This window comes from Rattus norvegicus, chromosome X, assembly GCF_036323735.1.
Source record: "Rattus norvegicus strain BN/NHsdMcwi chromosome X, GRCr8, whole genome shotgun sequence".
Classification (NCBI taxonomy): Eukaryota; Metazoa; Chordata; class Mammalia; order Rodentia; family Muridae; genus Rattus; species Rattus norvegicus.
In genome coordinates this window covers 76,795,580-76,812,399 of record NC_086039.1, presented here as the reverse complement: position 1 = coordinate 76,812,399, position 16,820 = coordinate 76,795,580, and the positions used below count along the sequence as shown (strand labels likewise).

At 37.8% G+C, this 16,820-nt stretch overlaps 1 protein-coding gene and 2 pseudogenes across 2 annotated transcripts in view; 1 reads left to right on the top strand and 2 right to left on the bottom strand.

Moving 5' to 3' along the window:
- The window catches only part of Tbx22 (T-box transcription factor 22), a 51,050-nt gene extending 35,048 nt beyond the window's left edge, over positions 1 to 16,002 (bottom strand). The window contains exon 1 of one of the 2 annotated variants that reach the window (XM_006257159.5): positions 15,820 to 16,002. The gene's annotated coding sequence lies outside the window, so the exon portion shown is untranslated. The remainder of the gene's footprint in view (positions 1 to 15,819) is intronic. The other variant, XM_006257161.5, reaches the window with a different exon arrangement.
- On the top strand, positions 205 to 1,208 carry Foxn2-ps1 (forkhead box N2, pseudogene 1; annotated as a pseudogene).
- On the bottom strand, positions 11,127 to 13,897 carry LOC134484127 (putative transmembrane protein 217B; annotated as a pseudogene).
- Positions 16,003 to 16,820: the final 818 nt, after the last annotated feature.

The following is a 16,820-nucleotide window of genomic DNA, read 5'->3' as shown; positions in this document are numbered from 1 at the left end:
AGTAACAAAACTACAAAAGTAAAAGCAAAAATGTCACCTCTAAATCTTCGAAGTGGAAAAGAATATTTAAAATTGTTAGAGTGTGTGGGTGTCCCAGAGGTGGCTGCTGGGAGCCACAGGAACAGCTGGGGTGCTTTGCCATATTGTGTCTGGCCTGGCCCGGCCCTCGCCTCCTCTTCACTGAGGCTGAGCTGAAATAAATAAATGGGTCCAGTAATTGGAATGACTCCAGATAAGAGATCTGAGACCTCGGGAGCTGAGAAGGTTGAAGGACTGAGTCAGATTTACAAAATGGGAAGTGTGCCTGAAGCTGGGGATGCTGCTAGGCCAAAGGCCACTTTAGTGGGCAGTGACTCAGCAGATGACGAACTAAGAAACTTGAACTGGCTTGATGAGAGTAGTAATCTAACAAACCTCAGACTTGGCAGCGAAGGCCTTCCAGTGGTTAATCTGTTGTGACATAGGGGGAGATGATATGCCATCTTTTGGACCACTGGGCTACCAGAAGCCAGAAAAATAATCAGCATCTTCTAAGCCCCCCTACTCCTTTAGTCTTCTCATTTATATGGCTATTGAACACTCACCAAATAAATGTTTGCCTGTCAAAGAAATTTACAAGTGAATTCTGGATCGCTTCCCATACTTTGCCACTGCACCTACAGGCTGGAAGAATTCTGCTCAGCATAATCTATCCCTGATAAATATTTTCAGAAAGTGGAAAGAAGTCATGGCAAGGTTAATGGAAAAGGCTCCTTATCATGATGTGTTGATCCAGAGATTTTAGCCCAATCTTATGCAGGCCTTGAAGAAGAAACCTTTACCCTATCCAAAAGTGTTTATCACCTCACTACTTATGCTCTGTTCACAAGCAAAGTTAAGTGCAAACTCTTAAAGAATCTGATATTGGTGCTGCCACCGCAACAATACTTTTAAGTACTTCAATAGAACAAGACATTTTAGAATGTGAGAAGCCTTTGCCTGTTAATACATCAGTGTAGAAAAAGAGGAGTTATGGCAGCATGTTCAGTGCCCCCAGTGCTGTGCAACTGCAGGAGAGCCATTCTCAAGCCTCCAGCATCAATTCAAAAGCAGACCATAATTACAGTGTCAGCAGTGTGGCAGCCCAGCGTTGCACATCCAGGGCTAGCATGGGAAATGGGGAATCTCTTGTCTCACCTTGTTTTCAGTTACTCTGTGTTGCAGCATAAGCATGGCCATGCGTGCATTGGAAAGATCCTAGATGCCTAGAAGGTTCTCTGGTCTGTAGAAAATGTAACAGTTGTAAGGATTGGGAAAGGCCATTTGGGGATGTGGCTCACCCCAAGACTAATTCCTCCTGAAATAGTATCTTTGAAATGTTTTAACCTCACAGTTAATGTATAGCCTCACTGGGGCCTTTACCCTTTCCCTGAGTACTCTGGAAGTGTTTAAGATTTAGCTGCTGTCTTTGTTATGTAAAAATTGTCTACTGAGAGGATGCAGCCAGGGTGTGTCATGGAGTAACATTCATCTTGCCACACTTGTACAGAAAGAGAATCTTGCATTTGTTTTCTAAATGTAGCATAATGAAGAAATATTATGATATCATAAGTAAAGGAGATCATCGAAGGCAAAACTTTCCAAGTTTTGTATAATTAAAATTAAGTGTATGATGAATTAGATTTAAAACATTGTTAAATGTTCCTACTAAGGAAAATATAGAGATAAATATCTTCAGGGATTTCAAAATACATATAAAAATTGGATCTTACACAAAACTTTTTGAGAAAGCAATGTAATACGTATATGTGCCATTAATCCACGCTAAAAGGATTTATATTACTAGTTCAAAAGTTCTTTGACTGAGATATTTTAAGTATTGGAACAAAATTGCTTATATGAGACAGTTTTCATATCACTTATAGCTTGACTATAGTATTTAGAACAGGGATACTAGTGTGTGTGTGAGTGTGTGTGTTTGTGTGTGTGTGTTTGTATTTTAAATAGTGAGAAAAACTTTGGGAAAGTTTAGTGTTATTTCATAATACATTTTATTCTAGACAGACAGTGACCTTTGAATTTTCCTCAGTATATATATGCATATACACACTTGCTGTATGCACACATATACGGGCTCAGGTTATTTTCTTGCTTTCAAATTTTTTAATGACTATAAAGCATCTTCTTGGACTTTTTAAAGAGACAAATGCTTTTATTTTTACTTCTAATTTTTTTCTGGGAAATACTGTCAAATAAGAAGAAAAACAAAAGCATGTTTCTTAATTGACAAACACTCAAGCTATACCAGTATTGATATACTCCTGTTTCCATGTTAGTTGTAATTTAATCGGAGAGTCAAATTAATGGAATTGGTACTGCTAAATTATAGACATTTTTCTCTTATTGATAATGCAGGATGAGGAATTTGGAATTATTCTGATTCATAAGTGTTATCGCTCACAAAACAGTTAAATAAAGTTAGTTTTTACTGCAGACAGTGAATAAAACACCAAACAGAAGTGTGGCCTTAGTGTGGTACAAGTCTTGAAGTGATGGTGGAATTCAATTGATAGCACGCAATTGTGCACCTAATCACCATGCCCTTCTAAAAGGGCCCTTCATAGTGTCACTGCATTCTGTTCTGAAGTGCTCCAACAGCAGTATTTCTCTTATGTCCCTGGGCAGTGGGCAAGCTGTTCTTCAAATGGAGAAAAATGATCTTAAGTAGGAGGAAAGAGTTGTTCTCAGCTTAAAAAAAAAAAAAAAGACCTCTTCAGACTTCAGAATTCATGTTTAGGCAGTAACTTAAATTCCTTTCCTGTAGGGAGCCATTCTGAGCTATACAGTCACAAAGGATGTGGGGAGCGGGTGTGGAGGCAGTCCCAAGATGGCACCAGGGACTGCAGCTAAGTCTCATGACTAGCACCTGACTTCCTCACACACCTGAAACTAGCCACATCCATTGTGAGAGCTGCGCAGGCGCACCATGACGCAAGATCAGGCCATGTGACGTGGACCTATGAACTGAGATTACACAGTCTGGACTGAGAGGCGGAGTTGAGGGAGGATATAAGGGAGTGTGCTAGGGGGCTGGAGGGAGAAAGGAAAGAAAATTGAGATTGTTGTTAGCATGCAGAAAGAAAGGTTCCTGAATAAACTGCTTTGAGAAGAACGCTGTGGTGTCGCTCCTTTCTGTGGGACAGAGACAGAGGCGACACTTTTCCCTCCTTCAATGGCCTCTTATTTAAAGCAGCAGTCATTAGCAAGGATGATACGTACCTGTGCACTTATGACTAACAAGCAGAGTTCCCTAACAATTTCACTTATAGGATTCAGTGTCTCACTTTTCATTTGCTGCTGTGTCCAGGCATCAATCTCCAGGGGAGAACCTTTGTGTTTTTGCCCCTTATGATATTTTGGAGAATATACTTCTGTTTGGTGTGCTCAGCTTGAAGCATGGCTTGGAACCATCCAGTTGAGGAAGTCTTCCTGAATTTTATGAGCTAGAAATTCCCAGTAAATAACAAGCTTTGTGTAATAAAGACAGCTTAGCAATCCAGGGACAACATATATGTTTCCATAATTTAAAACTGGTTTTAGCTAAGGTATATTTTGTCTTACATCAAAATAAGAATTTTGTTGGAACCAATTCCATTTTTAATGGATTCCTAATAAAAGTTGTGTCTTGGCACTATTAACTTTATTTTCCACAGTTGCCAAGAGAATCAGTGTTTCTTGAATATATGTCTTTAAAATTTGTTTGTGCAATATATTACTAGAATATTTTTTTTGCTTTCAAATTTAGAATGAAACATTGCCTAGATCAGTATAAAAGCAAGGGACGCATCATCCCCTTTTCTTGGAGCCTTTTCTGTTCTCATAGCAAGCTTGACTTCTCTTAACTCAGATAACTTTGCATACTGTAAAGTTTAACATATATTGTCACTGCTTTCTGATGAATTATGTATAGGGTTCATACTAGATGGTCAGATAAATATATGTTAGCGTAGTTCAAAGCTAGAGCAAGAGCTGAAAGAATACTTGTGTCCAGTAGACTGGAGGCCTTTACAGCAGCATAGGCACTTGTCTCAGATGGACAGCAGCTTAACACCATTTGAAAACTATATGAAGCAACCTGTGAGGCTTTCTGGTTTATATATATGTCATAGGGATTTATTATTATTATTTTGAAATGTTTAAATTTTTTATTAAAGTTTACTCCAATGTGTTAATGATATAATCAAATATTTATTGAAAGGCAAAATAGAATATTTTAATGTTATACCTGCCATTTTTAAGACTATTCTTTGCATCTAACTACCAGTGCCATTGTCAAACTTGTTTTCAAAGTTGTTGTACTTTTTTAATTAAACACAGTACTTAATTTTAAAGTATTATGTTGCCATCATATAGTATATAAAACTTATAATTGCCAATTCATTGTAACTATTATTTATTGTTAAAGTATAACATTTAAGTATATTATTTATTGTTAAAGTATAGTTATGATGATGTTTATTTTAAAGTAGAGCTATACAAAAGCCCTGTAAACAGCTTGAGACTGTGATAAAAGATGCAACATTCTTACACTAGATAGTAAAGCAGGGAACACTGAAAACTAAGGAGCTAACCATTCAAATATTTCATTAAGAACAATTCCAGAGTGACAGCACGTGGAAGGTAAGGACCTTCCACTCTGGATACAACTAGACACATTAACAGAAAATGACATCCATCATGGACTCTAAAGTACATCAGTGGAATGATTAAAGTAAAATTTAAGTATTTGTTTTGGATTGACTAATCATTTATTTATTGGTTTGGGAAATTTAAAAGAAAAGTACCTATGCACATTGATTTAGTTTTAAAACATTAAATTATAATTTTAGAACAATTGAAGTGAATGCTTTTGTTCTTTTGCTTAGAATAGTTATTAATTGACTCCATTTTTTGCTGACCATATAATATTGGGTACAGAGCAATTCACTGGAGCATTACCAAGCTATGAAGACTCACATCCTTAAAGGAAACTGACTGTCCTTCCTCCAGAAGTCATGAACTGTCCATAACTCCTCAGTGAGGACAGAAGACTCATGAACCACTTTGCACTCCATACTAGAATATTGACAGATGAATCTTGTAAAGGCCTTGTGCAGGCGACCACAGGTGCTGGGAAACTGTGAGGATAGCAATCCTGCTATTTTCAGAAGACACATTTTTGCTCTAGTCTTCTCTGACCTCTGGCTCTTACAAACTTTCTATCTCTTACTATAAAATGGTCCCTGAGCCTTGGGGAGGAAGTGTGATATAGACATCCCATTGGTGACTGAAAACTCAACAGTCACTTGTTCTCTGACCAGTGGTGAGATTCTACACTAACTCCCATCCACTGCACAAATAAATTTCTCTAATGATGTCTAAGAATTGTATTAATCTGTGGGTAGAGAGTCAAGAATTTAGAGGGCAGTTTGATACCATATCCATTTGAAAACATAAGAGTAAGTTCACCCTAGAGCCTATGATCTCTCCAATTATAGGTTCTTGACCCTATTCCCAATAGGAAGCATGTGTTTATTCCCATAGAACAAGCCTTAAATCCTCAGAAAGTTATTAGTCACCCCTATAACATTTGTGCCATTCTTGCACTCATGGGCATTTCCTAACAGTGCTGTCATTGTTGCGGTTCATAAGGCCCACACATGGGTAAGATGACACACTCATGCCCCCAGCAATCTGCATAGTACCTTCCAGGATTATGAAAGCTAATGAACAAGGAGAAGCTTCCTTGTCAGTGACAACTTGATCTCCATTTTTATGGTCCAATGCTCATGCAAAGTGGGTTCCAGGTATACTGTGACCTATCTCAATCAAATTGTAATCTAACGGTGAAATCTTAAAAAAGTATCTAGTTTACTAATAGAGAAATCCTTAAAATATAATCTTTTTTTGAGACATCAAGTAAAAAGATTTTTGTTTGTTTGCCTATGTGGCTTAATTATTAATTATAATTCATATATGTGTTCAAGTGTGGCCTTAAAGACTTGTATTATGCAAGCCATTTTCAATGCTTTATAAATTCCATACATTTGTTCATGTGATTTTTCTAAATTTGTATAAATGCATTTGTGTATTTACATGCAGTTTTCAATTTTATTTATATCTATATCTATCTATTTGTCTCTCTTTGCCTGTGTATGTGTGGGGGGGGGCATTATCAGCAAATGGCCTCTGTTACCCATTTGGATAAGATCAAGTGTGAAGTTGTTGTTCTTTATACTTTCTAGAAAATGTTTTCTGGGACATTAATTAAAACTAGCATTTATATAAACATATATGTAATTCATTCATTCCTTCCTTTCTTCCTTTCTTCCTTCCTTTCTTTCTTTCTTTCTTTTCTTTCTTTCTCTCTCTCTCTCTTTCTTTCTTTTTCTTTCTTTCTTTCCATCCCAAACACTGCCAACCCCTCCCAATTCCCTTCTCGAAGAGACTCTTTCCCATCTCCCTTCTCTTCTCTTCTCTTCTGAGAGGATGGCCCATCCCTGGGTATTCCTGAACCTTGCACCTCAAGTTTCTGTGAGGTTATGCACTTCCTCTCCCACTGAGGCCAGAAAAGGTATCCCAGCTAGAAGAACATATTCCACATGCAGGTAACAGCTTTTGGGAAAGCTCTCATTCCAGTTTTTCAGGACCCATATGAAGGTCAAGCTGTATATCTGTTACATATACGTATGTGTGGTGGGAACCAGGTCCAGCCCATGTGTGCTCTTTGGTTGGTAGTTCAGTCTCTGAGAGCACCAGATTTTTTTTTAAGAAAAATAAAGTTAAAATTAAAAGAAGAGATCAAATTGGTTTCAGGACTTTTGCTATTGAAATCTTACAATTAATAAATGTATTACATACTGTTTGTGGAATATTTATGTGTGATTATTGTTTAGTATAAGTATTATCTTTTCAGAAGGATCATGACTGAGTAAAAGGACCACCCAATTATTTTGCTTTTTCCATCAGTTTTATAGGAAAACAACTATTTCTCTACTGATTTGTAAAAAGTGTACCTTAAATTTATTGTTATATCATTCTACATAAGATTGAAGATCTTTTTATGTTCTAAGGATTAGTTATATTAATTGTAACATAGACTTTTCTTGGTATTATGCATATTGTTCATATATTTTCACTCATTTTACATTGACTTTCTAATCTTTTCTCCACTCCTTGGCTTCATAGACTTGTCCAAACATATGAGTCTATGGGAGATGTACCTAAACAGCATAATGCATAATATATTTAGTTCAATTTCAAAAATCCCTATAGTCTATAGCAATCTTAACTATGTTAAAAGTCCAAAGTTCAAAGTATCTTCTGAGATTCATCCAATCACTTAACTGTAATCCCTAAAGCAAGACAGGAAAGCAGCTGGGCAAACTAAAAACTCTGCATCTCCATGTCTGATATCAAGACAGTCTTCAGATCTTTAACTCCTTTTTCATCTTTGTTGACTGCACCATGCTTCTTTCTCAGGGCTGGTTCCACTCCATTAGCAGCTTTCCTCAGCAAATAACCTACTGCTCTGGCATCTGGAACATCTTGGGGTCTCCAAGGCAACTTTGGTGTTACAGCTTCTTGTTTCAATGTCTGGGACCCACACATGATCTTCTGGGCTCCTCTAAAGGAATGACATTACTTCTCTAGCTCTGCCCTCTGTAGTACTCTAAGCTCAGGTTGATCCACTCTACTGAAGTTGCTGTTCTTGGCAGTCATCCCATGGTACTGGCATCTCCAATACACTGGGGTCTTCCACTACAACTAGGCTTCACCAGTAGCCTCTCACAGGCTCTCTTTATGGTGCCATGCCTCAAGTCCTTTGCATGATCCCTTCAGTTCTGGGCTGTCAACTGCAACCGTGGCTGCACAATGGCCTTCCATGGCCTCTCACAGTACCAAGACTCAGCTGTTCTTCATGACCCCTCCATGCCCTCAAAACCAGTACTACCTGGGTGACTCTTAGACATTGCCAAATACAGCTGTAGCACGAGGTACAACCTTGGCTATCTCTGAAACACAGCTTTTTGTGCTCCCAAAAAACACTTTCCAGAAGATTTCACCTCAGTGATGCTGGTCTCTTAATTGCTACTAATTTCTTAGCTCCAGCTAACCAGCATCAATTGTCCCAGTCTATTCTGTACTCGTTTAAAGCCAGAGCCATGTGACCAATGCTGCAAAGTTCTGCTGCTTGCTAGCGCTGTAACAACTGTTCTATTATATTATCACCCATTTTCTGTTTTCCAACCCCTTCACTGCCTAAGTTTGGCTGTCCTGGTACTTGCTCCATAGACTGACTTTGAACTAAGAGATCTTCATGCCTGTCTCCTGAAGACTGGGATTAAAGATGTCCACCGAGTCTGGACTTGGGGTTTTCTTCACCTAAAACTTGCTCTATTCTAGGCTACCCTTGAACTCAGAGACCTGCTCTTCTTTGCCTCCTGGTATTAAAGGCTTGTACTAACATACCTGGGCCTAAACTTAGCTAGGTGGGACCTTGCCGCAAGGTCACTACTTCCTTAATTCAATTTAATATCCTTGAATACATTTCATGTCCTGTTGTCCCTTTAATACATGAACCATATATTTTATATTTTTCCTTTCTTAGCTTGCTACATTTGTTCAAAATGCTCTTCATGAGACTTAACAAAAGAACAAAGTCTCTGCTGGGCTTTTTTGAGACTTCCTTGTTCAGTGCAATTTATCTGAGTCTCTTCACCTTGCCTCAGGCAGATTCTTCAGACAAGGGCAAAAAGTAGCCACATTCTTCACCAAAATACCACAAAACAGTCTCTAGGCCATATTTTGAAATTCTCCACTGAAATCACTGTCACTAACAGTCTTCCATATTTCTGCTAGAATTGCCTATTAAGCCCCTATTTAAAGCATCCCACTGCTTTCCCCATGCAAAGTCCCAAAATCTACATTCTTCCAAACAAAATCATGGTCAGGCCTACCACTACTGATACCAACTTCTGTCTTAGTTACTGCTGTGAACAGACACCATGACCAAGACAACTCTTATAAAAAACATTTAGTTAGAGCTGGCTTATAGGTTCAGAGATCCCGTATCAAGGCTTATAAGTCCAGTATCAAGGTAGGAGGAGCATGGCAGTGTCTAGATAGGTATGGTACAGGCAGAGCTGAGAGTTCTACATCTTCATCTGAAGGCTGCTAGCAGAATACTAACTTCTAGGCCGCCAGGATGAGGGTCTTTAAGCCCACACCCATAGTGACACACCTACTCCAATAAAGCCTCACATCCTAATAATGCCACTCCCTGGACCAAGCATAGTCAAACCATCACAATTTCCTTCTCTATTTTTATGATACACTACAGGTTAGAAATACTATACACATTTTGTCATTTAAATTGCATTCTCTGAGACAACAGTGTAACCCCTGACATTTCTTAGGGCATTTTGAAACAGATATTTTAATGCTTATGTAAATCAAATTTACAAACGTTTGAAATGTACCACAGACTAAGCTTTGATTTACTTTATTTGTATTCGGAATCACTGCTATTTCTCTCAAACTACGTAAGATAAAGACCATGTTTTATTTGCATTTTTATGTGAGTCTATATCTAAAACATGTGACTTGTCCAAATGACTTGCCTATGTGTGATCATGCTTGTATTTAGTTGTTTAGCCTATGTATTATGCACTTGCTTTCTTATCTTCTGGACAATCATTATTCTTCCTTTTCATTTTTCTTCTGGCTGTTTTTGAATTTTTTCTTCATATCATTTATTAGCGATTCCCGGCAATCTATAGGGGAATCCATTATTTAGATTCTGCCTACATTTCCTTATTAAATGTATAAGAAAAACAGTTCAAGTAACATGAAATGAAAATACTTTTAAACAAACATGGTTAAGCATTACAATTTTTAGAAATCAAAATATTTATTCACACAATTTTAAACTGCAATTAATTCTATTTGTGTTTTCATTTTCAATTTTTAATTTGTATTAAACAAAATGACAAAATTTTAAGTGTAGAACTTAATGGGTTTTGAAAAACATATGCATCTTTATGAAAGCAAGCCAAAATAAGAGATAGAACAATTTTACCGTTTATGACTTCTCCTGAAGCTCTTTCCAATAAATTCCATCTCTAGAAATAGTAATTGTTTAACTTTACTTTTTTTAATTTTTTATTAGATATATTTCTTTACTTACATTTCAAATATTATTCTGCTTAATGGTTTCCTGTCCATAAGCCCCCATCTCCTCCCTTACCCTCCCCCTCCTCCATACGGGTATTCCCGCCATACATCCCCCTTACTGCCCCGCATATTCCCCTGCACTTGGGGGTCCAACCTTGGCAGGACCAAGGGTTTCCCCTTCCACTGGTGCCCCAACAAGGCTATTCTCTGCTACATATGCAGTTGGAGCCCTGAGTCAGTCCATGTATAGACTTTCAGTAGTGGTTTAGTCCCTGGAAGCTCTGGTTGGTTGGCATTGTTGTTCTTATGGGGTTGCAAGCTCCTTCAACTCCTTCGATATTTTCTCTCATTCCTCCCAAGGGGGTCCTGTTCTCAGTTCAGTGGTTTGCTGTTAGCATTGACCTCTGTATTGGACATGCTCTGGATGTGTCTCTCAGGAGAGATCTATATCCGGTCCCTTTCAGCATGCATTTTTTAGCTTCATCCATCTTATCTAGTTTTGGTATATATATATATATATATATATATATATATATATATATATATATATATATATATATATGGGCCACATGTGGGGCAGGTTCTGAATGGCCGTTCCTTGAGTCGCTGCTCTAAACTTTGCTTCCATATCCCCTCCTATGGATATTTTTCTCCCTTTTAAGAAGGAGTGGGAGCATCTGCATTTTGGTCGTCTTTCTTCTTCAGCTGTCTGTGGTCTGTGGATTACATCTTGGGTAATTCGAGCTTTTTGGCTAATATCCACTTATCAATGAGTGCACACCAAGTGTGTTTTTCTGTGATGGAGTAACCTCACTCAGGATGATATTTTCTAGTTCATTCCATTTGCCTATGAATTTCATGAAGTCATTGTTTTTTTTTAATAAATACATCTTTTTTTTAAAAAAAAAAGAGTTAAAAATGGGCACCAGCAAAGTAGTCCATGCAAAGGTAACAGATATATCATTAGGTAACCAATCCTATAACAGGCTGCACGTAACTCAACCTCTCCTGAAAAGACGAGGTGTCAGAGCAGACCCCAGGTGGGCACCATCCCAATCCTGGTTCAGTTTGTTTTGAGGTGCAAGGACCCCAGCCCGACAGGTGGCCACGAGTCCACTGTGCTGATGGAGGAGCGCTTGCAGAGGCCGGCTATGCTCACGATCTTGGGGTCCCTGTAGAGCGTGTAGCGTGCTTCACCACAAAGGGCTGGGGGGCGAAGTGCAGGAGCATGCGGGAGATTTGCAAGAGCAGGTACAGTGGTTCAGGTCCTTGAACTGTTCCTTGATGGTGCCGTGGATGAGCAGGACCATGGTGAAACTGAGCAGCTCGTAGACGGTGATCCAGAAGGTATAGCCCAACAGCCCGATGAACATGTTCTTGTCCAGGCAGAAGAGGAGGAAGCAGCTGACCGTGATGGTGGTAATGGACAGCCTCGTGCTGATATTATGCCTGTAGACCACGACCCAGGATGGCACCTCGAACTCTGTGTCCAGGTAGATGCTGTAATTCTCTTCAAAGCCGATGTGCGTCATCTGGTTCAGCTCAAAGATGAAGAAATGGATGGTATTCAGGACGGAGAAGATGCCCACCGTGGTGGCTATCATCCTGGAGTTCATTTTAGAGTGGACTCACCAGGGTAGGTCCTGAGGAGCTCGAACCGTGTTGTTGAGACACAGAAATACCACTGGCCTGGGGGAGTTGAGTAGCTTCCAACTCTGTCTCAGTCCCCACGGTCTCTGTAGGGTGCTGAATGGTTCTGTAAATACACAGAGCAGAATCTTCTGTAAATACACAGAGTGGAATCTTTATGTCAGCCTCCATTGTCCTGTCACGGCTTCTGAAGTCATTGTTTTTGATAGCTGAGTAATATTCCATTGTGTAGATGTACCACATTTCCTGTATCCATTCCTCTGTTGAAGGACATCTGGGTTCTTTCCAGCTTCAAGCTATTATAAATAAGGCTACTATGAACATAATGGAGCATGTGTCTTTGTTGTCTGTTGGAGCATCTTTTGGGTATATCCTCAGGAGAGGTATAGCTGGGTCCTTAGGTAGTGGCATGTCCAATTTTCTGAGGAACCTCCAGACTTATTTCCAGAGTGGTTGTACCGATTTACAATACCACCAACAATGGAGGAGTGTTCCTCTTTCTCCACATCCTCCCCAGCATCTGCTGCCACCTGACTTTTTATCTTAGTCATTCTCACTGGGGTGAGGTGAAATCTCAGGGTTGTTTTGGTTTGCATTTCCCTGATGACTAAGGATGTTGAACATTTCTTTAGGTGTTTTTTGGACATTCGATAATCCTCAGCTGAGAATGTTTTGTTTAGCTCTGTACCCCATTTTTAATAGGGTTATTTGGTTCTCTGGAGTCTAACTTCTTGAGTTCTCATATTTTGAATATTAGCCCTATATCAGATGTAGGATTGGTAAAGATCTTTTCCCAATCTGTTGTTTGCCATTTTTCCAAATGACAGTTTCTTTTGCCTTACAGAAGCTTTGCAGTTTTATGAGGTCCCATTTGTCGATTCTTGATCTTAGAGAATATGCCATTGGTGTTTTGTTCAGGAAATTTTCCCCAGTGCCCATGTGTTCGAGATTCTTCCCCACTTTTTCTTCTATTAGTTTGAATGTATCTGGTTTGATGTGGAGGTCCTTGATCCACTTGGACTTAAGCTTTGTACATGGTGAAAAGAATGGATCGATTTGCATTCTTCTACATGCTGACCTCCAGTTGAACCAGCACCATTTGTTGAAAATGTTATCTTTCTTCCATTGGATGGTTTTAGCTCCTTTGACAAAGATCATGTGATCATAGGTGTGTCGGTTCATTTCTGGGTCTTCAATTCTGTTCCACTGATCTATCTGCCTGTCTTTCTACTAATACCATACAGTTTTTATCACAATTGCTCTGTAATACTGCTTGAAGTCAGGAATGGTATTTTCCCCAGTTCTTTTATTATTGAGTATAGTTTCGCTATCCTGGGTTTTTTGTTATTCAAAATGAATTTGCAGATTGCTTTTTCTATCTCTATAAAGAATTGAGTAGGGATTTTGGTGGGGATTGCATTGAATTGGTAGATTGCTTTTGACAAAATGGCCATCTTTACTATATTAATCCTGCTAATCCATGAGTGTGGAAGATCTTTTCATCGTCTGAGATCGTCCTCAATTTCTTTCTTCAGAGACTTGAAGTTCTTGTCATACAAATCTTTCACTTGCTTAGTAAAGTCACAACAAAATATTTTATTATTTGGGACTATTGTAAAGGGTGTCATTTCCCCAATTTATTTCTTGGCTTGTTTCTCTTTTGTGTAGAGGAAGGCTACTGATTTATTTGAGTTAATTTTATACCCAGCCAGTTTGCTGTAGGTGTTTATCAGGTTTAGTAGTTCTCTAGTGGAACTTTTGGGATCACTTAAATATATTATCATATCATCTGCAAATAGTGATATTTTGACTTCTTGTTTTCCAATCTGTATCCCTTTGATCTCCTTTTGTTGTCTGATTGCTCTGGCTAGAACTTCAAGAACTATATTGAATAAGTAGGGAGAGAGTGGGCAGCCTTATCTAGTCCCTGATTTTAGAGGGATTGCTTCAAGTTTCTCTCCCTTTGTTTGATGTTGGCTACTGGTTAATTGTATATTGCTTTTAGTATGGGTATGTATGGGTCTCGAACGCCTGATTTTTCCAGGACTTTTATCACGAAGGGGTGTGTTGAATTTTGTCAAATGTCTTTGCGGGATGCTAAAGCAGTGAAGCAGGAGTGGGATAGGGGGTGGTGGAGCAGCCTCATAGAGGCAAAGGAGGGGAATGGGATGGGGGGATTGAGGAGGGGAAGCCTGGGAAGGGAGAAAACATTTGAAATATAAATAAATAAAATAACCAATAAAAATTGCCTCAGAGTCTTTTTATGACATGTGCATTGTTAATAGAGCCTCTAAGGTATTGTTTTTCATTTAGGAAAAAAATAACTTTGATTGGCAGAACTTTTAACTTTTTTCAAATGGCATTTGTCATTTTTCCTTTATGGTAGGTATATCTATTTTGTAAATTCAATACAAACCAGCTTAAACTGTGAAACTTTCTTTTAATCTTTTCTTTTAGAAATGTGATAGTTTTAGTTTTTATTATTTTCTGTCTTGAATCAACATCAAAACTTTCTTAGATTTATTTTTTTACTTTATGCATATGAAATGCTTTGCTGAATATGTCTATGTGCAACACCTGTGTGCTTATGCTTCAGAGATCAAGAGAGAACATTGAATCACCTGGAACTAGAGTCACACATGATCAGACCCATGTTTTGGGTTCTGGGAATTGAAACTCTGTCCAAGATACAATTGACGAATTTCATAGTAATTACAGGTCTATTCTAACAAAATGTCAGATTGTTAAGCCTGCCTAGTACATCCTCCATTCTCATTATAATGGGCTATGTAACTAGTTTCTCCGAGTCTTCATCCACATTTTGTCATTTTTGATTTTAGTCATTCTGATAAATGTGTGGTCATAACTTCTTTGGATTTCAGTTTTCATTCATTTAATACTTGATTAGGTATTCTTTTTATTATGTACACTTAAGATTTGTGCATCTTCTTCAATGAAATGTAGCAAAGTTTTCATCCATTTTGAATGTTCTAATATTCTAGAATATTCTAATATTCCACCCATTGCCTGATAGTTGAATTACAAATAGCATGTCTCAGTCTGCACAGTTATATTTTCTCTACTTAGGCTTTCACAGAACAATTTGGATATTGTTAAAGTCCAAAATTCTTTATTTCATTTACTGATAGCACAGGTCCTTTTGGTGTAATGTACTCCATTCCATTTTCTGCATCTAGTTTCTGAAATTTTTTCCCTTATTTTCAAAAAATTTGGTACTTTTCAGTTTTACATTTCATGGCACCACTCATTTTAATTTAAAAGTTGTAAACAGTATAGAATATATATCTATATTAATTGATTTTTCTTTGCTATAGTTTTACAGTCACCCTCGTGCCATGTGTTGACATATTTTCTCCATTGTATTGCTTTCCTTAGAATCAATTAGGCATAGAGCTTAGGGTTATATCTAGATTGGTCTATTCTGTTCTATTGATCTATGAATCTATTCCCTTACTAATACCACAGTGGAGTTAATTACTGTAACTATATAGTGAACTGTAATATAGGATAGAGTAATTTATTTAATTTATTGTATACTATTTCACATTGCATTTGTACGTCTACTTTACCAAATTTCATACACAATAAGTCATTGATTCATGATGAAAATGAATCATGATAAACTCATTGGGCTTGAAGTTTGGTGGATATAATAATTGGAGGGATCTGGGAGGACTTGGGAGAGGGCAAAGGATATGATCAAATATATTGTACAAAGTTTTAAAAATGGAAAGATTTTAAGTTCAAAACACATAACTAAATGTTTTAGCAATATACTATAGATGTTTTTACTCTCAATCACATGGCTAACTGCTGCTCAAGATTGTATATACTACATTCATAATACTAGAAAAGAGGAAATTTAAAAACATAGAATATACTGATGTCCCCTTATAATCTTCCTCTCACTTGGTTCAGTTTTACCAGAAGTAATTCAAGGCATGTTACTCTTACCATGATAATCTATCCAATTACAGATTTCATCAGTTAGTACTTTTTCACTCTTCATCTCTGCTATCATATATGGATTCCTCCTCTTCCAGGCTTGGCAGTGAGTTACAAACCCTCCTAATGCTCAGACACCATCATAGAAGACAGGATAGAAAGACTGTAAATATCCAGAGGTTGGGGAGGACTGGAGCCAAACAATTTTTTCCTAGACATGGCAGGATGACCGTGTTTATGAGCTCACAATAGCTGTGGTTGCCTATACAACATCAAGAAAGTCAGTTTTCTAGCATGGAGTTGTAAATGGTTCATGAGCTAGTGTCCCCAACTAAGAAGCTACAGACCAGTGGTTCTCAATCTATGCAATCAACCCCCTTAGGGGTTAAATAATCCTTTTGCATGGGTCTCCTAAGATCATTAGAAATAACAGTTATGGAGTAGCAATGAAAAAAATTTATAGTTGGATGAGTCACCACAACATGAAAAACTTAGTTAAAGTGTCACTGCTTTGGGATGGTTGAAAATCACTGCTCTAGACAGTTAATGGCTTCTTGGGAAGGGATAGTTTTCTTTAGGTTTTTGGCTCCTGGAAGGTAGACCATGCTCTATCAGGTATTCTCATACCCAGAATATTGACAGTACAAGTTAGAGCTAATGGGTTATTTAATTAAAAACAAAAAAGAGACATGAATTTGGGGAATAGGGAGATAGAGTGGATTTGGGGAGTGTGCAGGGTAAATATGACCAAAATACTTTGTATGAAACTCAAAAATTAATAAAAATTTAAAGATGTCTTTTATTTCATAACTTCAACCTGCAACAATCTTATTATAATTACATATCAGGGCTTTATTAATACTTACAAAAGTTTAGATAGAATATTTTACAAAATTATTTCCATTGTAATTATTTAAATTTATATATATATATATATATATGTAGAATTTTCCTGGTAGTTCAGTTTTATGACTCATTCTCCTCTCTTCCTCCTCTGCCAGCCATTCCTC